Below are 27333 nucleotides of genomic sequence, written 5' to 3'. Positions count from 1 at the left end.
ATAGATACACCCTTTAGCAAGAGGGTCAATTTTTTTCTCTATTTTAAAATATGCTTTGTATTCCTAAAAAAAGGGATAATGGAAAGAAGTAGAACAAGCTTTGAGAGATACCAAAATTCCATAAACCACAGCACTAAATGATGATTCTCGGTAGTTTCAACCTCTCAGCTCTATCAATACAACAAGATGTAGATAGTCTAGCCAAAAAGTTTTTATTTCACTTCAACGCATTAAAGATCATTCTCAAAATCTACAATTCTAAATCCTTATGCTATTGCATCTTTCAGTAAAGCCATGGGAAGAGGAGAATCCAAATGGGTAGCAAATTCTCACCACCTTAGTGCCTGAAGTGCCTAGCATTGGTGAAGAGAAGAGAAACCCCGTACTTGTTGCAACAGTCCATGGCATCCCCATCTCTGATACTTCCTCCTGGTTCCGCAATTACCCATTTACCCCAACACCGCTCTCACATGCTTCTTCCACAGCATCTTTCCAAGCTGCCGATAAAATAACCATGACCCCAAAATCAGATGGCAGTCAACAAATTGCATATTTAACCAGACATGGTTAACTGTTCGCGTCAAAACAATTATGCCAGGAAAAATACAAATACTGACATGCTCTCAGATAAAGTCAAACATAAATACTTTGAAACTCTATGTATTAACCATGAAACTGTATAATCAGTTTACATGCCCTTGTTCTGGACGTTCAATCAATGAAAACTTTTGCCAACCAAGGCCCTTACCTTACATTTTGCTTGCATCTAAAAGTTGGGTACTTATCGGACTGTAAGAGAATCCGATTGGTGCAATTTTTAGGCTACAGGCCACCAGAGAAGTGGCCCATTGATGGGAAGGTTCAGATCGATGCTTATGTGGACCTATTTCATGGCAATGATGATTTATATATTGAGAATCAGTGGAGTTATTATGTAGGATCATTGCTCATTAGACATATTTAGATTGGTAACTATGGCATGTTCAAGTTACCAAATGACCTTTCATTACTTGGATTACACCTTGGATGGAGCACACCGGAAAAATTGTAGGAATCAATCCTATCGGATTGGGGGCTGGCAAACAGGCAATTGAAAACAATATGGCATGGAGTAGATCATCTAATCAATCCTTGCAGTAGAACATCAAATCAATTCGACTTTTGGTCATTGCCAATTGGATAGACAGTTAAGATCACCATCCACAAGGTCTTGTGAACTACATGAAGATGATCAAACAAGCTTCTAGGTTTTGAAGTGTACTAGTAAGGATTATGCAATAGTAATGTAACCATGAGTAGAGGAACATAAGATCAAGTAGAGGGAATATATTTAATTTAAGGCGTTTGTCATGATCTATGCGTCTGCTAAATATTATTTGGGTGAATTTCCTTTTAGAGAAGGATAATGCGAGTACCTACAGTTCAAATTCAACTTCTTGAAGAATCATTCCTTACCAAATGGAAAAAAAGGCATCACTTGCCAAAGTTGCTCCTTTAGCATCTTCTCCGGCTTTTCTCAAAGCTATTCTTAAGCTCTGCAGCCGATTTGGTTGTCCACTCCCCATCCCTAACATGCAGTTATTCTGATAGAACATGCCAAAAGGGTGAGATATGAGTACCTATGGATTTCTTTAATCCATAAAAAATGGTACAAATACTTGCTTCAGCAAGTGTGCGCAGCATATTGTATTCCTTTCACAAGCAAATCACAGTAATCATGGAAGCCAATAATTGATGAAATGTTATCACCTCACTGGCTCAATTTTGTAAAATGTCACAAAGTGGAAAGGTCCCAGTCAATTCAGAATAGAAATACAAAAGGTTTAAAATTCCAAAGTCCAAGTATTATCACAACAACAAAGGTTAGCAAACTTTTGCAAGGTTTTCTAGAAGTGATAGAGAAGCATAAAGATAAATTCATTACTGAAAGTCAAGGAGGTGTATTCACTTTCAGAAAGTCAAAGGCATGTACCCAAGTCGATGAATAAAACACTGGCCCTAATAAATCAGAGGAACATTCATAAATTAGGAGTAATCCTGTATTCTTTAAACATTGCAACAGAATATGATGCAACCCTCATTCTGCCACACATGTGGGCTCTACATTGTTCAGTTTGGACATCCATCAAGAGGGCCCCATCCTAGATTGCCCATCTCCAAATAATCCCTCTGACCAGATGTTCATAACCATTCGTTCATGAGCCTACAAAGACTGGTGAAAAGAAATATAAAAAGTAATGGTCCACATTCAACAGCCCAAGGTTCCACTGATTAACTGTTTAAATCATCTGAGCAGAAAATCAGGGCCATGGCAACAAGGTCGACCCCACCAGGTGGATCATCCATGGTTATGGCAAGAAGTCTGTCAGACATTGCATTGGATCATTTTTTTTTTTTGAAATGGACATTGCATTGGATCATTCTCATAAATAAATATGTTTCTTCAAAGTCCTTTGATTGGGAAGGATTTAATAGCGGAAGCCAGTCACGATTTTCTTGGGGTTGATCAATATTACAGAAATTGCACTTTTTAATTCAGAGTATGAAAAGTACCAACCTTAGCTATTACGATGGCATTACTTTTGACATGCTTAACACAGAGCCACGCAAACTTTGCATCACTAAGCTTGGCTTCTCCCAGAAGCTTTTCAGATACTACACGAAATTCAATGTCTTGTGGGATCAAAATCATCAGGATCCTGAGCTAGCCAACCCCCACCAACTTGCCTGAGTGAATGTTTTCCTTTCTCATTCTTGCATGCCTCAAGGATCCTCAAAGTCTTTGATTTTCCACGAAGGACCTCATGACCTCTTTCTGTATACCTTGGTGCAACAACTATCTCATAAACATTCGTGTTTCACCATCTGTTGAACTTCTAAACTCACGGATTTCCTTCGCAAGATTCTTTAACATATAAAAATAAAAGTCGTTCTATGATACATTTTTTGCATTAATTACCTCATCTACTTCTGTGTTGAAGGCTACTATCCCTCCGAATGCGCTGACTGGATCTGCTTTAACAGCTAGCTTGTATGCTTCAAGAGTATTGTCGCGTGAAGCCACTCCACAGGGGTTTGTATGCTTGACAATCACGCATGTGGGACTCTTGAACTTTGACACACAGTTCCAAGATGCATCCGCATCTAAATAATTATTATAAGACATCTCCTGCGCTAAGAAGGAAGTTGGACTTAAATTAGCCTGTGGAGCTTACGAGTGCAAAAATGTCCAAATCACCTTAACAAAACCTTGTTTATTGACAAACTATTTTAACCAAGGTTGCCAGAGCGGGAATCGAAAGCGGGAATCAAAAGGGGAATCGAATGCTCCCAGGGAAGAATCCTACTAAAGGTTGCCAGAGCGGGAATCGAAAGCGGGAATCGGAGCGGGAATCGAAGGCTCCCAGGGAAGAATCCTGTTTCCTTGATTTTAACACCCCTTGGTTGGAAGTTAGTCATAAAAATAGGTTGCGCTGTTTCAGTTCAAACAATGGATGCACATACAATCATAACAAAGCAAACACATAGTTCAATTGACAAATAAAATTAAAATATACAAGATTTTTTTTGAATGGTAAAATATACAAGATATTGAAAACACAGAGGAGCTACTAGAAACCACTATCAAAATGCTTTTTTGCATTGCCAACTATTACCTATGCGCAGCATGCAAATTGACCTTCAACACCAATTTCCCAGTATTTATAATGCTTATGTTGTTTAGGTTTCTGGATATTGCTTAAAAGAAAAGATTTTATTACCATGATCAGCAAACACATAGTTTTCCACTTTTCCATGACTACCAAGAAGTATGGAAGATTTTATTACCACAATCAGCAAACACATAGTATTCCATGACTACCAAAAAGTACGAATGCATATTTCAAATTTATAATATTATTTCATAGCTGTTTCTGACGCACCCACAACTATGGAAACCTCCAGTCCCCTACAACCGGCCGTCCTTTGTTCAACTAAGAACTGGACCCAAAGCCAAACAACATTCCTTGAATGGCAATGACAAAAACATAAAAGGCAGCATATTGCTATGATCTTCGATATTGTAGACAAACATAAATTGTTCCAGGCAATAAAGAAATATAAACAATAGTCTCTACCGGAGTGGGAAGTGAATGCAAGAAGCGATTAGTCTAGAAAGGAGAAACTGCAGAAAGCAAAAAAAAAAAAAAAAAAAACTAAGGAAGCAATGGAGAGGAAACATGTGGGAAGCACCATGAGAAGTGAACATGTTGGGTGTAGGTAGCCTCATTGAAAGCAGATGCACATAGAAATCGATAGGGCTATACTAGATTAGGGAGGAAGGGTTAATGTAGGTTAGGGTTATAAGTAGTTAAAGAGGACTTCAAGGGTGATTAGAACTACAAGTTTTAACGATTTATAGTTTAAAATCTTGATGTTTTATTCATTTTGTTATGTTTTTGAAAAAAAAAGCACTTCTAAGTTTTATTTTTTTTTAAAAAGAGTGTCGAAAGTTTTGCATATTCTTCTTTAGAGTATATTTAAAATGAGCATTTCAAGTTCTATATATACACTCCTTTGGCATTGCCAAAAGGGAAAAATACTCGTTTAAAAAACTACCTAAATAGGAAGCGTGAAAAATTTAGAATCTGACAGTAAATTTTGGAAACGAAAATAATTTAGATTCCAAAGCAAGCTTCCAACCCAACTAGGGAGCTTCCCAACCTATGATAAAGACTAAGGAAGCTATACCACTTTCTTTTCTCACCTTTTCATGGTGTTGTATAGCAGTTGCAATACCACCGACATTCACCTCGGAGAGACTCTTATCAACATAAAATGCGGCTTTTTTATGTGGATTTTCACCATACCGAAGCGGAGATTTCAGCGAGAGAGGAACTGTTAAGCTTGGAGGAAATTTGTCTCCTAACAAGAAAAAAAATCGAGTCAACTAGTTAACTCACAAAAACAAAAATATTTTCCTATAACTTTTTTTTAATGGTATTTTGCCTATAACTTAGTGATAAAGCAACACATTTACCTCCCTCTGATTGATTCCAAAACCACTCCGAAGCAGCCGAATCATAAGAAGCAACATGCTGAAAAGCCTTCCAAGCAAGCTGCCTCTGGAACTGCTGACTATCGTCGCTTTCTCCTTTCAGAAATTCCAGGAGTGCTGGATAGTCGTTGAAGTCGACTACAACCAGAACATCCTTGTGATTCTGTTAACCACATGCTTTATCTAAATATAAATACATTAAAAACTAGACAATTGGCATGGAAGATTTAAAATGGTAACCTTTGCAGCAGCTCTGATCATGGCAGGGCCACCAATATCAATGTTCTCAATGCCATCTTCAAATGTAATCCCACCACTGGTATTGGAAACTTTCTCATAGAAAGGATACAAGTTCACCACCACTACATCAAATGTCCCTGTAGATATAGTGTTGAAAGAGAACCCATATTAGCAACTATTGCCCGTGACGGGAGCAATCAGAACCATACAATTATCTTAGAGTTAGGAAATGCAAATACATGATCAATCATGAATAATTGCATACATATAGGTGTACACAATCATGAATAATTGCATACATATAGGTGTCAACCAAGGTTGCCAGAGCAGGAATCGAAGGCTCCCAGGGAAGAATCCTACTACAGGTTGCCAGAGCGGGAATCGAAAGCGGGAATCGAAACGGGAATCGAAGGCTCCCAGGGAAGAATCCTGCTTCCTTGGTGTCAACTACATTGGAACTCACCAATTCCACGCTTGTGTAGAGCTTCCAAGTGATGACCTAGATCTCTTCTAGCAAGAATTTCCCCATGTATGTTTGGATGTAGTGTTTTCACACGACTGTCAAGCTATAGGAGTAAATAACTAAATTGTCCATAATTCACATATAAAATATTATGCTTCGAAATGCCAACAACATGGGGCCTTTTTTATTTAATTTAAGAAAGAAATAGAGGACTCATTAATAAGGAATTAGTACCCCAAGCCAACAAAGAAAGATACTAGATCTAGGGCCAGCAAACAACATGCATTAATATTTTTTTTGAAAGATGACATTTTTCATTGATATTGGAAAAGCATTGGGGACCAGGAGTCCCGCCCTGCATTACAAAATACCAAAGAGATTGGACTGGGCATACCCAGAACCATACAAGTGAAACCTAGCAAAACAATTTCTAGTGAAAGGACATTTTACATTTTCCTCCACCATGCCCTTGACAGTCTTTACTATGGTATCCAAAAAACAAGTCCTTTATACAAGGCGACTCCCATTACTTTTGTTAACACCCATATCAACAATACATCAATAATCGTAAGGCCAGAGACAAACGTGCCCAAAAAACCTCCTGATCCATCTAAACAAGCAAAGACCAAGGAAAAACAACATCGAACCCCTCTAGCTATCCTCTCAAGAATCCAATTCATCACCATCCTCCTGAGGACATATAATTTGATGAATTCTTCAAATCCAGAATTGGGCCTATCACTTCAGAGAAAAACACCTCCTCATCCAACATTAAGAGTGAAAGCTCCTTGTCCGATGGAACCTGCACCTCTAAGGCTTTCTTCCTAGCAATCATAGCCTCTAAATTACCCGTCACCCTCTTCTTATCCTCCTCCCACCGAACGCACCGGGAAGTTTGTTCTTCCTTCAAAAGCTTGAGAAATAAGGGGTGCTTGTGCAGAGGGGAATGTGATTCTTTAAGTGTCCATTTGTCAGTGAGCCTGAAAAGCGCTTCTCCCATCCCATTGGCTTCCTCCTTGAATGCTTTACATAGTTGTTTTAGAAGGTCCCTGGTGACTTCTTTTGGAGTAGGAGAGTGTATTGAAGCATATTCCTCTACATATTCCATCCTTTTTAAGACTTTTAGGGAAATTTCCATTTCTAGCAAGTTCACAGACAGTTTCCTCTTTCTGCTGGTAGAAGAAGGAGACTGGCCAGAGGAAGGAGGACACAAGGGCTGATTTTCCATTTCAATTCTCAGACCCCAAAATACCAAAGAGGATAGAAACGTCCAGGAAAAGAATCGTCTCAAGGTGAATATTGAGGGAAGATTGATTAACCAAATAGAGAAGGAATTCGTGCTATCATGAGAGCATTAAATGCGCCGAACTCATTCATCCCATATTCTTCATTATTATTTTTATTTCTGGATTGATCCTATTGCACGTAACTCATTATCCAATCTTAAGAAAGCAAATGTCCTTCGCTCTTCCCAACGTGCGAGACTCCTTACCTTTGCAGAGATACTCATTAATACAACCGCCAAATTTGAAATTGAGTAATACTCCTTACTAGAACTATTCGTAGAGCTACGGATCGTTTCCATTAAAGTCCGTAATACCAGCGTAAGATAGCCATAAAGAGACCCCAAAACCAAATCAGTCACGTGTTCAGATGGGGATGTCTTTCCTACGTTTGAGTGATTGATGGAGCTTGATCTCAAATAAGGTTACATTTAATCCTCAGCCTCAAAATAAATCATTTCCTTTCGGTAGAAGTCTTGACTAGTATGATTGGGCCACCTTTCATACTCAGTTTCTTACCCCATTATGTTTATTTTAAAGTACAAGGTTTGTGACCTCCCAGGTTTCCAAAAAACTCTTTTAAATCCTTATTTCCAAAATCCTAGCTTCATAGGGAGCAGAGTTCAGGACTCCCCAAAGCTACACCAAAATTTTATCCATAGATTTCCAAATGGTTACCGCCCAGAGGGACGGTACCCATTTTCCAGGTGTCAAATATGGCCCTTTTGGTAGTAGCTTCCTTGGCACAAGTCTCCCCTCGTGATTGATGAAACAACTTCCCCAGCCTAGCGGGACTCCCCTTATGTAAATAGCCCTGTCTTTTATTTTGAGGGGTACCTGCCTTTTTCATACCTTGTTTCAGGATGCGTAAGGCCCTAGTAACTTTTTCTTGTAGGCTGACCACAGGTAGGGATACACCGGTCACATCACTCCTCTTTGTCTTGTGAAAAATTGCCTTCCAAGTCTGACTAGAGAGTTCCGGTCTAGAGACCGCTTTGACCGGTTCTGTCCAGGTGTTTTGAAATTTGAAAACATTTGGTGGGCCCACATCGAAGAAGAGGTGCCACGTGGATCTAACTGTTGTCTTCGCCATCGCCTTTTCCCCGGCCGGCAACACCTCGGAGGGAGAAACCGGCAATCTATGATCCTTTAAGGTCTTGGCTTGTTGCTGCACCTCCAGACAGTTTGAGGGTGACTGATTGTCGTCAGGCGATTGAGGAGAGACTGCCCAATCAGAGCCTGTGCCTCTTTCATTGACTCGTATCTCATCTTTCTCAGTGTTTTGGGGGGAGAACACCTCAACGCCTATTTTGAACAGTGAATCCTGTATCTGGAGATCTATAAATGGATGGCGAAGCTTCCACTCTGGTGTTAGAATTTTTGCCGACGTGTATCTCATACTGTTCGATCCTTCGTGGTTTGCAGATGTATTTGCTAGGCTCTCATTCAGGGAAGGCCCTGTTTTTTATCGCTCTCGCCGGCATGCTACTTCAAGGGGAGCTGCTCTTTTTTATGCCTGTTGATCTCAATGTTGTTCATGGTGGCCGTTGTCTTTTGTTTATGCTTTTCATTATGTATTTACCACATCAGCTTGAGGAGTGTTATTCCAAGCTGGATGTGTGTATGAGATTATGTATTTTTTCTTATTTTTAGTTGTTTTTGTAGTTTTCTTTGCACCAAGCTAGAGTTCCATAGCATATACACTCCAGCTTGAGGGGAGTGTAGAATAACAAGGGTAGTTTAGGTATTACCTGTAGTCTTAGGTGTATAGTAGTCATTTTACATTGGATGCCCTATTTGGGCCTATATATACATCATTTACATTTGGACCTCCCTAGTGGAGACTCTCCATCTTCTTCACTCCTCTTCTTCTTCCTCTCTCAAACCCGAACTCCATTTATAACAGAGGAATAGGTGGTTGAAGAGGAAAACATTGAAGTTTGATGAACCTGGTGGCTGGAGCTACAAATCACAAGGTCAAAATAGTACCAATTGCAATTCACTTGTATTATCAACAAATATGACAGGACTAGCGTTGTGGTAAGAGTAGTAGCCACAATATGATAAGGACTTGCCTGTCCAGGTCCGCCACCATATCCACCATTTGCATCCTGTATAATAACAAAGACAATGAACTGTATTTAGAACCTCCTTTTTGATAGGTAACAAAGACTTCATTAATAACCAAGCTAAGAATGTCCAAAGAAAACATCACCCAGGAGAAAGAAGCTACAGCAATATAACCAATCAGAACAAAACCACTACCCAAAAGTTATAGCAGTCAAACCAAAAACAATATGTGAATCCTCGTTTAAGCTAGTGATTTTACCTCAAAGAAACACTTTCATATATGTATCCACAATAACAACTGATATGATCCAAGCTGACCGTACATCTTTGAAGTTCATCAAGCAAGTAGATCCCAAAGAATTCAAGAACACATTTGCATTTCTTATACATGCAAATGCTATCAAGGTCGTGAGAGCCATAATATATATATATATATATATATATATATATATGAGGAAAGGGTTCCTGCACACGAGTGCTGAAACAGGGTGGGGGCCCACATTTTTGGGGGTCCAAAGCATTCACTTGGAAGGCCCTTCCATGCATATGGTGTGGCCCAAAAATCAGCCCCATTGGATCATCCTAGCCCTGCCATTTGTGGAGGGGGAAAATGGGCAAAAACATGGACACAAAGTGTCTGTCCACCCCCCGCCCCCCTCCTTTGATTGGGTTAGGACGATCCAATGGGGCTGATTTTTGGGCCACACCTTATCCATGGAAGGGCCTTCCAAATGAATGGTTTCGATTCCCACAAAAATGTGGCTCCCACCCTGTTTCAGCACTCGTGTGCAGGTAACTTACCTGCACACGTTTGCAGGAACCCTTTTCTTATATATATATATATATATATATATATATATATATATATATATATATATATATATATATATATAGAGGAAAGTGTTTCTACTCGGTCCCCTAGATAAGCTTATCTACTCCTCCCTTTAAAAAAATACAGTGGGCCCACGCTGTTTGGATGATCCAAAGCATTCATTTGATAGGTCTTAACATAGATAGGGTGTGCCCAAAAAATCAGCACCAAAGGGTCATCCTAGCCCTTCGTTTAGTAGTGCCTTGTGGTGCCCAGAATGGACACATATAAACGTCCACGTTTATATGCGTCCATTTTGGACACGGTGTGCCCAACAAAACGAAGGGCTAGGATGACCCTTTGGTGCTGATTTTTTGGGCACACCCTATCTATGTTAAGACCTATCAAATGAATGCTTTGGATCATCCAAACAGCGTGAGCCCACTGTATTTTTTTAAAGGGAGGAGTAGATAAGCTTATCTAGGGGACCGAGTAGAAACACTTTCCTCATATATATATATATATATATATATATATATATATATATACCTTATCCATTGAAGGGCCTTCCAAATGAATGGTTTCGATTCCCACAAAAATGTGGCTCCCACCCTGTTTCAGCACTCGTGTGCAGGTAACTTACCTGCACACGTTTGCAGGAACCCTTTTCTTATATATATATATATATATATATATATATATATATATATATATATAGAGAGAGAGAGAGAGAGAAGTGTTGGTGCGCTCAAGTTGTTTAAAATGTTTCCTATTGCGCTAAATGTTTGGGTCCCACATACAGGAACCAATAGGAAACGTTTTAACAACTTGAGCGCACCATTTTGGGCGTGCGCTTGAGCGCAACAACATTTCTCTCTCTCTCTCATATATATATATATATATATATATATATATATATATATATATATATATATATGGGGAAATGTTATCAGCACTACTGTATTTTGATGAGGCCACTCCTCACTTTATTAAAACAACGGTATGGCGCGCACCATAGGATGATCCAAACCGTCCATTAGATGGGCCACAGCCTAAATAGGTTGTGCCCCAAAAATCAGTTCTATAGGTTGATCCTAACCCTCCGATCTGTATGTTAGAGGGTTGATCCTAACCCTCGAAAGATTCAAGGGTTAGGATCAACCTATGGAATTAATTTTTGGGGCACAACCTATTTAGGTTGTGGCCCATCTAATGGACGGTTCGGATCATCCTATGGTGCGGGCCATACCATACTTTTATTAAAGTTAGGAGTGCCCTCATCAAAATAGAATAGTGATGATAGCATTCTATATATATATATATATATATATATATATATATATATATATATATATATATATATATATGTGAGTAAAGGGTTCCTGCGCTCGAGCGTAGAAACAGGGGTGGGCCACATTTGGGTGCGGGGGGATCCAAAGCATTCATTTGATGGGCCCTTTCATGGATAGGGTGTCCACCAAAAATCAGCTCCATTGGATCTCCATAGGGTGTCCATTTGTGGGTGAAAAATGGGCAGATTTGTGGACAAACAGTATCTGTCCATTTTCTCCCCCACAAATGGACACCCTAAGAGGGTCCAATGGAGCTGATTTTTGGTACACCCCCCATCCATGATGGGGCCTGTCAAATGAATGCTTAGGATCCCCCCCCCCCCCATCCCCCCCAATGTGGCCCCACCCCTGTTTCCAGCACTCGAGCGCAGGAACCCTTCTCTCTCTCTCTCTCTCTCTCTCTCTCTCTCTCTCTCTCTCTCTATATATATATATATATATATATATATATATATATATGTAAAATAAGGTTTTCAACAGCAAGCGCGCACATGCACACATGTGCGCGCGCGCACACATATTTTGGCCTACATCTGCATACTGTCGTTATGTATATAATACATGAGTTTTGTGAATATTATGCATGTGGCTAATATGGTTATGATTTTTGTGAATATTACGCACTATTTATTCACAAAAATCATATAATATATGCACAAGGTTTTAAATACTGGTTTCAGTATAGGTTTCTGTTGTCACAAAACAAAAATGTTTGGGTTTCAGTAGGAAATTTCCGTGAAAATCCCATAAAATAACAAAAATGTATGGAAACGTATGCAAATGATTGAATTTTAAGATGCGAGTTCAAAAAATGCTAGATTAAGCACAAATATACACTTAGAAACCATCGTATAAGGAAGACAGCCATCCATAATGGTTTCATAGCTCCGAACACGTAGTAACATGGACTGTCACACATGTTTGATAATTCAATACATATCATATTTCTCATGTAATTCATATAAATATTTATTCATAATACATATACCATATTTCAGGAGTGATTCATATAAATATAATTATATAACACATACCGATATAGTATATTACTATCACTTATGGTTTTGGTTTCAGTATGCATTTCAATTTTGGTATCGTTTCGGTATGGATGGAAATGGAAACATTCAGATCATAGATCATGTCATGACAGTTTTGGGTGGAAATTTAAAACCATGTACATGCATGATGATAATTTTATGTCATTATGATCTTCTAATGTCATTATGTCAATTTGAGCCGGGTAGATGCTTTCACCTTCTTCATGAAAATTTTCTAAAGGATTCATTTAGCCGACCCAAACTACTTTGGGACAAAGGCTTAGTTGAATTGAGTTGAGTTGAGTATGATCTTCTAATGCTATCTTCCTTGTCAGCCAACCAATTAGTAATCCAAAGTTCTAGCTTTTAAGTTCCTAACTCTTGACCGAAATTCTTTGTTACTTAATGTCCAATTAACATTATCAAATTTATTATTAGCATTACAAGATCATAACAACATACAACTGTCATTTTTTTTTGTTTGAATGGTGAGAAATTCATTAAAACAAAAGGAAGATCAAGATGGTCAACCCAAAGAGAGTACAGAAAGGAGAGAAAAAATAAATTGACCCCAAAGAAAATAAAACCTACCAGGGCGAAGAAAATCAAATATCTCTAATCCCTACCTTCCAACCCCTTCCCGAGCCAATCTATCAGCTACACTATTGGTCGATCTTCTTACGTGATTGAAGACGATTGAGGATCCTCCTATCTGGTCCAGAATCTCATAAAAAAAGCATGCACACTGCCAAGGTGGCACAACCGCCCCTCTTAGCCAATGTATATCATTCAGTGAATCTCCCTCTACAATAGTTCTATTCAACAATGCCTTATCTAGAAGCTTTATTCCTTGGTGTGCCGCTCTTACCACTGCCTCACTCGCATCCGAATTTCCTATTGGCCGGCCAAATGACGGCTTCATTGGAGTCTCTCAAGACTCCACCAATACCTGCAGGACCAGGATTACCTAAACTTGAACCATCAAAATTTATCTTAACCAAACCATCCGACAGAGTTTCCCAAACTTGGTTTATCAATGCTCGACTTTCCCTGTTAGAGCAAACCACCCTCCACTCCTCCCAAAGATCATAGGCAGACACGAGATGGAACAGGGGCAGGATCATCGCCTAAGAAATAACAGAAGCTATTACTATGATACATATGAAATAGGGGGATTTTCGGATCCCCTCAAAGATTCTTGCATTATAAACAACTGTCATTATGTATATAATATGAGTTTTGTGAATATTATGCATGTGGCTAATGTGGTTATGATTTTTGTGAATATTATGCACAGGTTATTCACAAAAATCATATAATATATACAAGGTTTTAAATTCTGGTTTCAGTTTCGGTTTCTGTTGTCACAAAACAAAAAATGTTTTGGTTTCAGTAGGAAATTTCCCTGCAAAATCCCGTAAAATAACAAAATGTATGGAAACATATGCAAATGATTGAATTTTAAGATGGAAGTTAAAGAAATGCTAGATTAAGCAGAAATATACACTTAGCAGCCATCATATAAGGAAAACAGTCATCCATAATGGTTTAATAGCATCGAACACCTAGTAACATGCACTGCCACGCATGTTTGAAATGCTGGAAACGTGTTTCTTTAGTATTTATAGTGCGATTCTTTATGGACACCTTTCCCATTCATGCATATCTCGGCTATGTTTTTATTAGGAAGCAGGTATGGGCCCAAAAGGAGATTTTAGTAACTATGGATAAAACATTTCCAGGTAGGTTGTTGATAAAACTGAGGTAGGTTTATGAGTAATTGAATAGTACCAACTAGGAGAGGTTCAAGAGTTTTTTTTAACCCATCTAGGCACAAGGCAAACTTCTACCCGATTTCATGGCAATAATATTCACTTTATAAAGATTAATTTTACCCTAGAAATGCACATCATTTGAAGCAAGTAGGATTTAAATGTCATTATAACCGTAGTTAGTGCATAACTGGAATTATATCTTTATTATGTCGCATGACAATAATAGGTTGACAATTTAGTTGTTAATATTATGATATGGTATGCCATATATATTCTTCGTCACTACATCAGCTTGAGTAATTGTTGGTTGTTAGCGTGATTTATCATTGATGTAATAATCTAGTATCTATCAAGGTTTTAAATTTTGGTTTTAGTTCTAATTTTGGTTGCCACGGAAATGAAAATGTTTCGGCTTCAGTTGGAAATTTTGGTGGAAATCTTGTAAAATCACGGAAATGTATGGAAAACATATGCAAATGATAGAATTTTAAGATGAAACTTCAGGATATTCTAGAGTAAGCATAAATACACACTTAGAAATCATCACATAAGCAACTCGGCCATCCATGATGGTTTAACAGCATCGAAAACCTAGTGACATGCATTGTCGTGCATGTCTGATAATTCTCTACCTACGACATTTCACATGTAGTTCATATACATATATATAATTATATAATAATACATACACCACATTTCACATGTAATTCATATAAATATATATAATAATACATACACCACATTTCATATGCAATTCATATAATATAGTTATGTAGCACATATACCACTAATAAACTTACAGTTTTGGTTTCCATTTCAGTATGCATTTCAGTAGGGATAGAAACGAATTGGGGTTCCGTTTTTATAGATGAGTGACGTGACTGACGTCTTTCCAGAGTCTGGCCAAACTTTTATCCTTTGGTAATGGCGATTGTGGCTCCATAATTTTTCCCATGCATTAATTATACCATTTAAGAATAGAAGTACCAGATTGAAATTAATTATGACCCTCCAGAAAAATCAAGGTTGACAATGTAACTCAGGATATGATTAAGACAACACCTATGCATCAAGAAAAGAAGGTAAAAATAGAAGATGAGCACTTTTGTTTTCTAAAGTAAGGGATGAAAACACCTTGATATTGTTCTTTTCTATTAAATTGTTGTTATTCTGACCGCTTGCTTGGTCTGTGTTTTATCAGGGACAACTTGTCCCTTTGTACTCCTTTCTTTTTTGAAATTCAAGTTTCGTTATTTTTTAAAAAAAAAGTAAGGGATGAAAACAGTGCTGGTACACAAAAACATATGCACCTCCACAGGTCTGAATACAATTATCATTTGGGGTCATTTGCTGGGACTGATGTTAAAACAAACTCGCACAGTCAGTGATTGACTTCACTGAGTGTACCCGGTTTTGGCCCTACCAAGTCAATCAAAATTTTGAAAAGATTAGCTGGGCCAATGAAAGCTTAGCCTGGTAAATGAAGAGATTATATAATTCAACCGAGTCAATGAAGTAGTAACTGCGTGCTGCGTGGGAGAAGAGGTGTTCTGCCCTTAATTTGGGGTTTCTCTCCAAAATGTGGGTTGGCTCCTACACTACAGCATACAGAAACATATATCAAAAGAAAAAAAAAACTATGTTTCCTTACAAACTAATCTTCAAATACACCAGCAAATAACAATATACATTTTGCATTTCGATAATGGAAAGCATGCAGAACTAAAAGGGAAGAACATAAAAGACCAGCTTACCATTTCTGCAAAGCAAGTAAGCTCTTCCACTTTTGTTACGGAGATTCCGGAGATTCCAGCCTGTTCCAAAGCTGATGCCGTCCCACCAGTTGAAACAATTGAATACCTGCATGCTGTAAAATATATCGAAATTTTGTCAACTTATCAATATCAAGCTAAGGAAAAATAAATCAAATACATAAGAGATATCAAATGCCGTGCTACAGAAGTAATGTCAGGCAAGCATGGAGGTTTTAATAAAACAATTTTCTAGCCAATTCCTAGTGTAAAACAGCTAAGAAGAAATGTATGCTGGAAATATAGGCAAGAAAGGTAAATATTCAGGTCTTTCACTGTCTTTCGCTTTATGAGGCATATTTGCCTTTAGTTTTTTGGATTGAGAAGCTCGTGGTTGATTCTTCAGTATGATCATAGTGGAGGACAGATAAGTACGATGTTGAAAGGGGTTTCTTTTTTGAGTTGGCGGCAATGCAAGGCCTCTGAGGGTGGCTTTGTACAGGATGGGCGTCACGGACTTTTTACTTTATACTTATCTACTCTTAGTTTCCCTGGCCCAGGAGTATGCTCCTGGCCAGGGATCTTGATATTATGTCATGCAAGTGAAGTGAGGACCTCTGGTCCTCGATGTAACTTTCACAATATCAATGAAAAAATTTGTCATCTTTCAAAAAAAAAAGATTATGGCAGAAAAAGAAAATGAGCATACAGCATAGAATTCCTTATAATGAAACATTATACAGAGTCAGTAATGAATGAAACTATGAAAGTATACCCAAAGCACCCCCTCTGTAAAGAACATACACAGTCCGCAGTACTTATATAAGTGCCTCCACTTTCAGATATAACATGGCCTGAAGTTCCAATATAATAGAAGAATCATGATGAAAAGAATCATCAAATACCAAATACCATAATCACTGGATATCCTTCCTGGTTCATTGTACAAAGGATTTTTATTTTTATTTTTGAAAATTGACAAATATATTCATACCAGCAAAAGTACAATGGGGACCAATAGTCCCACCAGATTTACATAAAATGAATTGCCCAGGAGCATTCTCCTTGGCCCAAAAAACCCATTACCCCTTACATTACCCAATAGCCTCAATTGAATCGAATCCAGCAAAACGTGCCATATTTGTGGGGCCCACCAAGTTAAGGTCGTGACCTGCCATGTCACACTGATTTATCCACCACAATCTAGCTGGCTAATTCGATTTTCCAAAATTCCACTCGAAAGCCCAGAGCTATTGTGCACCCCTAACCATGCACGATAGCCAACCACTTAACATCATCCATCCGATCTCCGGCGGCTTCCACCTCGAACCACCAACAGACACCAGCGACTCCCCATTATATCAAATCCTGCCACCATCCTTTAGATTTTGAAACATGTAAAAGACCACCATCGGAAACCGGCGGCACCCCATTAAACCTTATAAAAAATGTTAGGTTTTCTCTTATGGCGGATGTCCTTTGCCGTCATCTTCTTCCTCTCTGTCCCCAAACCCTTAATCATCCAGATCATGACCTTCTTTTAAGGAAGCGAGTGCCCCTCCCACAACGCCCTCTAATCTTCGCGCGTCGTAAGGCTTTGAGCTCCCTTTTTCCTTTTCCCAAGCTTTTTTATTTATGTTTACCGGCTCGATCCATGTTTTCGATCTTCATGAAAGTCTTTCGGGTGCACACATCCTCACCGAGATTGTCACCCATAGCATTCATGGCGACAAGCTCATCAATCAAGCCACCCCCCTTATGGAAGGATTCCAAGAGGCCCTTTGTGCTTCCATTCTCGGTTTTGGTTCTTTCTTGTCTTTGATAACCCTTTTTTTAAACTTGGATCCACCCGCACTTCGTTTTAGGATACTCATGGCCCATTGACTTTGGCTTCGAGCTCGGGCAAATTCGCACCATTTCTACGCCATCTTTTCCTTTCCCCAACTGTCACCTTTTCATTTTTCTTTCTGAGCTAGCTTTTTGAATTTGAAATTTAAAATTCGAAAACATCTCACATTAGCCCGTTTGAGCTTTCGTGGACACGATCTTTTATCGTTTACTAACGTCGTCCATCCCAACATTCGCCGAGGTGCGATTGACCGTTGGACCCTCCGTGGGATCCACCAAAGCATCTACTCGGCGAGGAACCGCCGTTTCCATCGAAAACAGCACTCCTTCCCCTTGAGCCTCCTCCATCGGCAATGGATACGGGTTTTGAACCACCAAACCTATCATCAAACATGAATCCAGAACTCATAGTCGTAAAAAGGGTATTGACAATTTCCATTTTGATGTACGGATTTTCGCCGAAGCATAGCTCATGCACCAGCCGTTGTTTTCCCCCATTCAGATCTCCAGCATAGATCCAAGGCACCTTCCCAGAGCTTCAACCGTGGATGTTGCCCACACATGAAGTGGGATTCCATAAAAATTTCCCCAAAAGACCTGCGGTCCTTGTTGATAATCGGGATCCCACCTTTTAAGGGATAAAAGATGCATATCGCAAGCTTTCTCCCCCATAGCAAGAACCTTTTGAGCTAGATCCTCACAGTCAAACAAGAACAATACTTCATTTCTTGCAAGAAAGCAGGGCCTGTGCAGGTGTCCCAGTGTTTTCTTGCCCAAATCCAGAGCTCCTCAATATTCCTTTCCTTCTTCGTAAACTTTCTTATCAAGTAAGCCCTAAAAGATTCCGCCTTTCGTCTATTTCTTTCCCTGAAATTGATAAAAGTGGAAGCCCGCCCTCTGAACTGGTCAAAATCTCACGTGAGTCAGGCCAACCTCCCTCTGTAATTCTCCCATCTTTATTGATTCTTGCTTGCTTCGCCCCTGATTTAACCACCACGTTAGGTTTCATCTTCTCGCTAGCGTTCGCACACCAGCAACATTTTCTCCTCCAGCTAAAATTATAGTAACCACAAGTAGGGCAGTTCCAATCCTTTCGTATGTTCCACCCCTGCTTCCATCGCCCACTCGCATCAGAGAACTTGTTCTTCGAGTGTGTGTCCCTGTGATCTGGAAGCTTGCCGGCAGAGCTCGACGGCACGGAAAATCTGTCATTGTCTTTTCCGTTTAATCCCTTAGAAGTTGAAGGAGATGATTTCACAAGGTGTTTGTTTAGGGCATCGTTGATCCGCATTCGATCGATAGGACCGATCTCTGGCTTCGAACCTCCTCCTCCTCAATGTCTTAATGACTGTGGCAGTTATGCATCAAAAGCGAGCTTTTCAACTCGACTCTGCAACAGATCCTTGCATCTTTTACAGAACCCTTGGGACATAGTCGGAATCCAACTAGAAAATAGATCTGCAACCTCCTGATGCCCTAGGTTTAGTTTAGGGTTCACATTCATCTTTTCCCCTCTATGCCATTCTTATGGGGTTCTTTTGAAAAAAAGGGCTCAAATTCAAAGTTTGAGATTGGAAATTTTCATGAAAAGTGTAGCTTCACTCCATGTCAAAGGAGAGTAAAGGATACCTGAAGCAGTATGTTCTTGTAGGTTGTGATGGTCAACTAAGGGAATGAACATCCGAATAATCTGGGCACTAGAGTAAATTTGGGAATGAGTACAAAGGATGAAGCAATTGAATAGTTATATCTCACATGCGACTCTCCAAATTAAGGGCAGATTCTTTGGAATTTAGATAACCATAGAAACATTTTGAAACACACAATACCGAAGTTAAGAATTGATGCAATCTTCAATCTAGTAAACTATAGACTTTGTTACTGATTCTGTTCAACAAAGCCTCAAAATTTTGGAGAATTCCAGCCGTATCCTGTGGACCAGTTTCCTGATAAGCTTATTTTTCCAAGCATATAATCTAATCTTCATCCCAAATTCCCTATCTGCACAATTCCGGTTTAATACCCAAACATGGATAAGAGACCTTGAAGAGATTAGTGAGGCAGGCAGGTTGTGAGGAGAAGGTTATGGTCCAGATCCAAGGAGGACCACAAATTACTAGGTAGGCTTGAATGCCGAGATGACCATATTGACGTGGAGGGGAATCATGGGAAAAAAAAAAAACCCACATAAAGGGGGCAGGGTGGCCTGGCTGGCGAACTTGGTTTCCTATCCAAAGATCCCATTGATGATATTAGGGGGTCGATTTATCACTACCCTAAAAAAAACCCACATAAAGTGGGCAGGGTGGCCTGATATCAATGTGTGTTAATATACAGTTTACCGTCCCACCTGATATGAACATCAGTATGCACTCTGAATGATAAACTCAATACTTTTTTTTTTTTGAAAGATGACAATTTTATTGATACTATGGAAGTTACATTGGGGACCAGGGGTCCCTATTTGCAATACATAGAATCAATTAAGGATGGCCAGGAGCATACTCCTAGACCATTTATAAAATTAAGAAAATCTACTACTTCATCCACTACCATGGGTCACCCGTCCATGCATTACCAACCTGCCTCGCAATACTTGTTTTTCACTAATTTGTTTATCAGGTGATTTTGCGTTTAAGCTATAACTTATTGCATAAACCATATCTATAATCCAATCCATGGACAACATATAGGGAAGCCAGAACTTAAAATTTGTATGATCATATGTTCTTAAAATGTTCAACAAAGGTGATCATATGTTCTTAAAATTTGCATGATCATTTGAGCCCCAAACCTCCTATTTCAATGAAAAACTAGAGCTTCTAACAGAAAGTAAGCTTCTTTTTTTGTAAAATCCGGAATTTTAAGAACCAAATTGAGAACTCTAGAAGCAAAATCAATAAAAAAAATTCACAGATCCTAATGAAGAATGCATTACCATTTCCACAACATATATGGGCACACTTGGGATCTATAAGGGCAAAATGTCACGCTAATCAATGATTCCAGCGATCCACAACAAGGCTGCCCTCAATCGGTTTTGGAGGTTTTGTACGCGGATTAAGGTTTCACTTAAAGCAAGCAAACAGGGAAAAAGAGGAAGAGCATAAAAGAGGAAGGGGATGGCAATCTTTGATTTAAAACATGGGTAAAATCGAAACAAACCGCAGACCTGTTACTGCTTTTGACACAGGTGGAAGCAAAGTCTTGTGATTGGTGAGTGATTGTACAGTTCTTGCAAACTAACAGTCCAGCCGAAGAGATTGAATCCAACTTAAACCTAACTTGAAGCAGGAAGTGACAAATCAGTTATCCAAGACACTGCAGAAATTGAGAGGCTGTTACAATTAGTTTTCCGAATTCAGACCAGTAACAGATCTTGAAAGTTTCTTTTCAGACAGTCCCAAGCATAACCAAGAGGGCAGTGGGATTTGTAATTCCAATTCTGCATAGAACTAAGACTGGAATTCAGATCGGCTTTTGGTTCTTCTATGAAGAGATACTAATTAGCATAAAATTTCAGTCAAGCTGGTTCTTGGCTGGTTGTCTCCACCAAAATTAAATCCAAATGAGAAGATTTCTGCTGAACTTCAATGAATCTTGTGTCATATTATAGATCTGGGCTAGATCTTTGAATCAAGGTGGAAATGGCAGGAACTATAGCAGCAGAAAGTCACAAGTAACAATCCAATTTTCAGCTAGAAACCCTGCTCCAATCCCAGTGATTTGATGTAGCATAAAATCTAGGAAGAAGCCTACCTTTCAGTCAAGTATCCTTTTCTATTGCAAACTAAATTTAGAGGTTTTTAGAAGGGCTGATCGATATCTAATTTCTTTCATGAAGTTCAGTCCAAAAAGAGGCCAAAACAATACTTGATTTTACCAATCAGGGACCATAAACCATAACCTGTATGACGCTTCAAGCAGAAATGTCAAGAAAAAAAATCCAGCACTTCTAACAACTGAAATATCGCCATAACAATTCACAGTGTCAGAACTCAGAACAGAGTGTCTCCACAAATTTCAGTCAATCTAATACTTCGTATGCAGTAACACATATCTGAACCAGATCTGGTGTTTTTCTTCACAAGTTTCATTATAGCAACAGAACTAAAACTACGCTTGATTTCAGTAGATTGTAAACGAAAATGTGTGGAATACAATTTTCTGTTCACAATGCAGATGAATCAACATGATACCAATATGTCTTGGGAATGAAGTCAGATATGCAACCAAATCAGTATATTATGAACTAATAAATAAAAGATTATCAGATTAGTCATTAGAAGTAAAATTCAGAAGCACCTATTCTGCCGACTTTTTTCGGACAAATTCTGCTATGCATCTGTATAGAAATCATATGAATTTCTAGTGACTTATTTGCAATTTTTATACACTATCTTCCTCATTTTCAAAATTTTATAAAAAATTATAAAAGGGCAAAAGTAAATGCATAATTTACTGGAGCCTTTCGACCCACTTGCTAATAGAGCGTTTAGGGGCCCTCATCACGTAAGGGGGGCTTTGAACTTTGTACTGTACTAATAAAGGCTAAGAGGGCGTGTGTACTCAGTACTCTTCTGTGGAGATGGACTTATGAAATTGGAGCTCGAACGACCGGTTCCACTCTTTCAAACCGCACAAGGAGTACATCGCTCTAGAATATGCTTCATCGGAAAGACCACTTAGGGTTTCTCACCTTTAGGATTTGGGAATTTTCTTCAAGTCAAGGGTTAGTCATCTCCTCGGTTGGGAGATTAAAGGAGTTCGTTGATGGATGCCACCTTTTCTTCCATGAAGGCTTCAAAAAGTGGCCTTTAAAGGTGGAGTTTGCATAGTCAAGGGATATCAGATATGTAGCAGTCCGCACTAGCCAAGCGCCTTACTCAGTTGACGGAGCCTGTCGACCTCATGGAGCCAGAGCCATCGGAGCTGGTGGAGCCCATGGAGCCGATATAGCACATGGAGCTGGTGGAGCCCATGGAGCCGATATAGCACATCTGCACATGGAGCTGGTGGAGCCCATGGAGCTGCTGGAGCCGGTGGAGCTACTCCAATAATATGGAAAACATAGGAGATAGGATCTATCAGGTAATCAGGGTAAAAAAGTCACATTAATCAATGATTACAAGCTATGCACGATGAGGAAGTCCTCAATTGGTTTTGGATACTTCTTTTTCACTAATTTACTTAGTAGAAAAGATAAAATAATAGGGCACACTTAGGATCTACAGGGGAGAGATTTCTAAAACCTGGTTTTCTCACTTAAAATCCAAGAAACGCTACCAGGACAGCATACCAATAGCCAGATTATGACCCTCTTTTACATTGTTTTCAAACTAAAATCCTAGATTCTAAAATCCGCATATCCAAGCGGCCCTACTCGTTTGGTTGTCGGAATTTTTTTGGTTCTTGGGACTTTTGTGGAATTTCCGCAGGAAACCCACATTTGGTTGCTGGTATATATAGTGGGCCCAAAATAATCCCAGGAACCAAAATAACCCTGCACGAAACCCTACCCAGGGACCAAAAATAAGCTTGCAAAGAATTCTTTTTCTTCCCAACAGTTCAAGCAACCAAACAAAACATTTTTTTTTCCCACCATAGTCCGGTCAACCAAACATGGGACTTTTATTTTACCGGGATACTTCCAGGGAGTTTTTTTTTTTTCCACCAACCTCCCAAGGAGTTTTTTGTTCCACAAAAATCCCAAGAACCAAAAAAATTCTGGCAACCAAATCCAGATATTTCACTTAAGTTTGTATTGCAAGAAAAACATTTCTAATAAAGAAAAATCTTGGAAAAATATTTTCTTCCCAACATTTAGAGTGGAATGATACAACTGTGGTTAATGTAGAGAGATATTATCATAAACTGAAGGTCTCTCTAAGTAAAAACCGAATAGGGTTGGTTCAATTTACATTTTCTAGTGTATAAAAAAAAAGTAGGATCTTCTGGAAATATTTTTCCATTCCAAACTTTTCCTTAAAATCTTGGAATCCTAGCTTCTTTGGGAATTCATCCTATAAATTAGAAGTAGAACAAATCTAGACTTGTAATTAGCTTCTTTTGCAATCTTTCCAACAAACTATGGACATAGAATATGTTTATTTTCTTCTCATTTACTTTGAAAAGACAAGACTCACCATCTAAATGACTAATTTTTTCTAAGGTAAAAAATGGACAGTAAGAATCAAAAGCTAAAATTGACTCGTGACCATTATATCACTGTAAGATGGAATTTGCCAGGACCATCGCATAAGGCATTTCGTGGACCGGTCCGAGATACTGGGGGTGTCTATAGATGCCCCTCTTTGGTAGAGAGTGCTTTATCACGCGAATGCCAAAGCCAGAGACACAACATCGTTTTGTCAATGAGGACTAATGATAGGAGCGCAAGCATTCATCGGGTCCTTAGGTGCAACAGCCATCACCGAGAGGTCTTGCTGTTAGGTCCTTGAGCAGAAATCTATTGCTGATGGTTTTGAAAACATGCGACTGTTAAGCAGGTCTTGGGCGGACGTCGCGTTAATAGTCGGGAGGGACATATGAAGGGCTAGGCTGTTGCTTGTCGGGAGGGACCATCGAGGGGTCAGGCTTTTGCCTAAGAATAATCTGGGTCGTAGAGTGCTAACTATTAGACAACTCGATCTGCAGATTGGTTTGTTTGGGAGGGACAATTGAGGGGATGCCTTTTAGGCACCCAATGCAAAATTTTATTGGAGGGGGGTGCATGTTGGCATCTAATATAAGATTTGATTGGGTTCGCGAAAAGGTGGTTGCCAAGGTACCAGACTTAGAAGCTGTTTAAAAGGAGGGTGCCAAAGGGCGAGTTGGTGTCGAGATACGAAACTTTAATGGTATAAAAGGCAGGTACCAAGAGTAATCAAATTGAACTTATGGTTATTTTTTATGGGTCTAGCTATAAAAAAAAAATAGCTTATGAACTATTTCCTTGAAATGAGTGTCGTTAACTCAATTGAACCTAGAGTTATTACCTTGGAATGGGTGTCATTAGGATGTCATTATCCATTAAATATGCGGGTAAATTAAGAAAGAAAAATCTACATGATTTAGCCACCTTAGTAATCCAAACCATTTTGAGAATGAAAGTGGGAAACTCAACGATTGCAGAAACATCACTATGAATGGCTAAAGAAATTCACAACTTTCAAGTTGTTATATGTGATATAGCAGGACATATTTACAAGATGAGAATAAATCTATAAAAAGAAATGAATAATTAACAACATAAATAGGTTTAGGTCTTCCCCTTTTGCAGCCTTCTGAGATGAAAATGAACCGATGAACTAGGGAAGGGGAGGATGAAGGTGGGTCTCGGAGACCCTATTTGAAGGCTTTTTTAAATGCTATCTGAGCAGTAAAATGAGAATAAAAAATGCAGATAAATAAAAAGAGAAATGAGAAGGAAATGTTTGAGAAAAGACAACTTTTGGTGTGGGTTTTCTCGTGAGAGTTGTTGTGTTTTAAGAGAATCATTGCATGGGTTTTTATGGAGTGAAAATGGCCGAAAATAGCTGTTGGAGGAGGATCAATTGAGAAGATTTTAGGGTTTTTGAAAAAACAGATTGTTGTGGGTTTTAGGAAGGAAAATTGTTTGCAACTTAAGATGCAAGCGAAATTGATTGCAATTTTTGGTAGAGATTGAATTTTTGGCCAAGGATCTTTGATTTGCATTGATTCTTTCCATTTAAAGAAGGGAGATGATTTTTTTACCCCCTTAGGATTATCTGCCCCCTTTTAAACTGAATTGTGGAGGACTTTAATGTTTCTTGATGTCAAATCACGTTAAAGGGGGGCGGGTGAAAGATGGGTTTTAGGGGAAAAAATGGATTCGAGTTTTTTTTTTAGAAAAAAAATGGAAAGAGAAGTCTTCGTTTTAGGGCTGATTGCATCCTCTCATAAATTTTAGGAAGTTTGGGTTATTACCATTCTTAAAAGGAGAGTGGCAAGGTGGTAGATAAAAAGGGAAATAAGGGTTTTCTATTTTTGTCTTTTAAAATGAAAAATAAAATGTAGGCTTATAGTGATTTTAACTTTTCCATATATTTCCTCTAATTAAAATTATTCCATTACAAGAAAGATTTTATACATGTGTGGACCCGCGATCTCGAGGACGGTGAGGAATGGATCCCCCTCATCCTTTAGATCTCCACATGTAAAGGAGTGCTCTACTAAGGAACTCTCGAAAATGTAAATAAGAGTCGTCATCCATAGATTAAGGCCATGAAACCCATATAATATACTCTGTGCAATAGATAAATCCAGATATAAAAGGGTTCGTGTCTGGTTACGAGTAAGGAAGGTGTTAGGCATCCCACTCGCCCGAGCGCAATCGGTCACTTATGCCATTTTTATTACTTTTGAAGAATTTTGGGCGAAAATCACATTCTCGAGAAGGCGTCTACCTAAACATGAATGACTCGGGATGAGCAAAAGAAAAGAAAACATCTAAGTCATGCATAGGGTTGATATCATTATTACCTGACATTGGAAAGAACACTAGAGTCCGCCGTCTCTTAGCGAGGCGGAGAAGAATAGAGCTAATCCAATATCGGATAATCCTGATAACTATCTCCACACATCATATCTAATCCTAACTCATCACATCTAAGAAAGCGGTAAACATACACATGCATAGCTACAATTAAGCAAATAATGGCAAGTAAATGAACAGATATGATGAAATAATATAAGCAGATAAAGCAATAAAAAGCTACAACTAAGCATGTGAATGAGCAAGTAATGGATATAAAATAAACAGGCAAATGCTACTACTAAGCATGTAAACAAGCAAGTAAACAAGATAAAAGTACGCATGTAAATGAACAGGTAAAACCACACAAGAGATGTATCTAAAATACTCAAGATAAGGGAAGAAAACATACTAACATGTCCCTATGCAAAAGATAATAACAAGCAATAAATCACACAAGCCAAAACTATATGAGAAATATACCTAAAAAGTAAACACTCATGGAAAGAGAATAAAACATACTAAAATGTCCCTAAACAAGAAAATCATAACAACCAATAAGCTTAGACGGAGAACCAGCACTATAAATGGGTAAAGAAATTCACAACTTTGAACTTGTTATATGAGATATAGCATCACGGATTTACAAGATGAGAATAAATGTGTAAAAAGAAATGACTATTTAACAACATAAATAGGTTTAGGGCTTCCTCATTTGCAGCCTTCAAAAGTTGCGAATGAACCGGTGAAAATGAAGGAAGAGGAGGATGGAGGTGGAAAGAAAAGTCTTTGTTTTAGGGCTGATTGCATGCTCTCGAAAATATGAGGAAGTTTCGGATATTACCATACTTAAAAGGAGAGTGGCAAGGTGGTAAATATAAAAGGAAACAAGGGTTTTCTATTTTTGACTTTTCAAATGAGAAATAAAAACGCATGCTTACAGTGATTTTTAACTTTTCCATAGATTTCCTCTAATTAAAATTATTCCAATAAAAGAAAGATTTTATGCATGTCTACAAATTCATCAAATCAATTCAACATTAATTACCCTCCCTAATTTAGATAAAACTTGCCATAGATATCCAAATATATATATATATATATATATATATATATATATATATATATATATATATATATATATATATATATATATATATAGACATTG

The 27333-nt window shown here is 38.5% G+C and overlaps 1 pseudogene across 1 annotated transcript; it reads right to left on the bottom strand.

Moving 5' to 3' along the window:
• Positions 1–19: 19 nt before the first annotated feature.
• On the bottom strand, positions 20–22714 carry LOC143883862 (uncharacterized; annotated as a pseudogene). The gene is made up of 9 exons (XR_013252574.1): positions 22245–22714; positions 15824–15936; positions 5279–5415; positions 5021–5201; positions 4748–4905; positions 2960–3169; positions 2558–2905; positions 1456–1583; positions 20–497 (listed from the first exon to the last, which is right to left on the bottom strand). The product of XR_013252574.1 is annotated as an uncharacterized LOC143883862 (transcript).
• Positions 22715–27333: the final 4619 nt, after the last annotated feature.

Source organism: Tasmannia lanceolata, unplaced genomic scaffold, assembly GCF_043159265.1.
Source record: "Tasmannia lanceolata isolate RefF3 unplaced genomic scaffold, GAP_Taslan_0.1 ptg000008l, whole genome shotgun sequence".
In the NCBI taxonomy this organism is placed as follows: Eukaryota; Viridiplantae; Streptophyta; class Magnoliopsida; order Canellales; family Winteraceae; genus Tasmannia; species Tasmannia lanceolata.
Note: the sequence above shows the minus strand (reverse complement) of the source record. Positions and strands in the feature narration are given on the sequence as shown.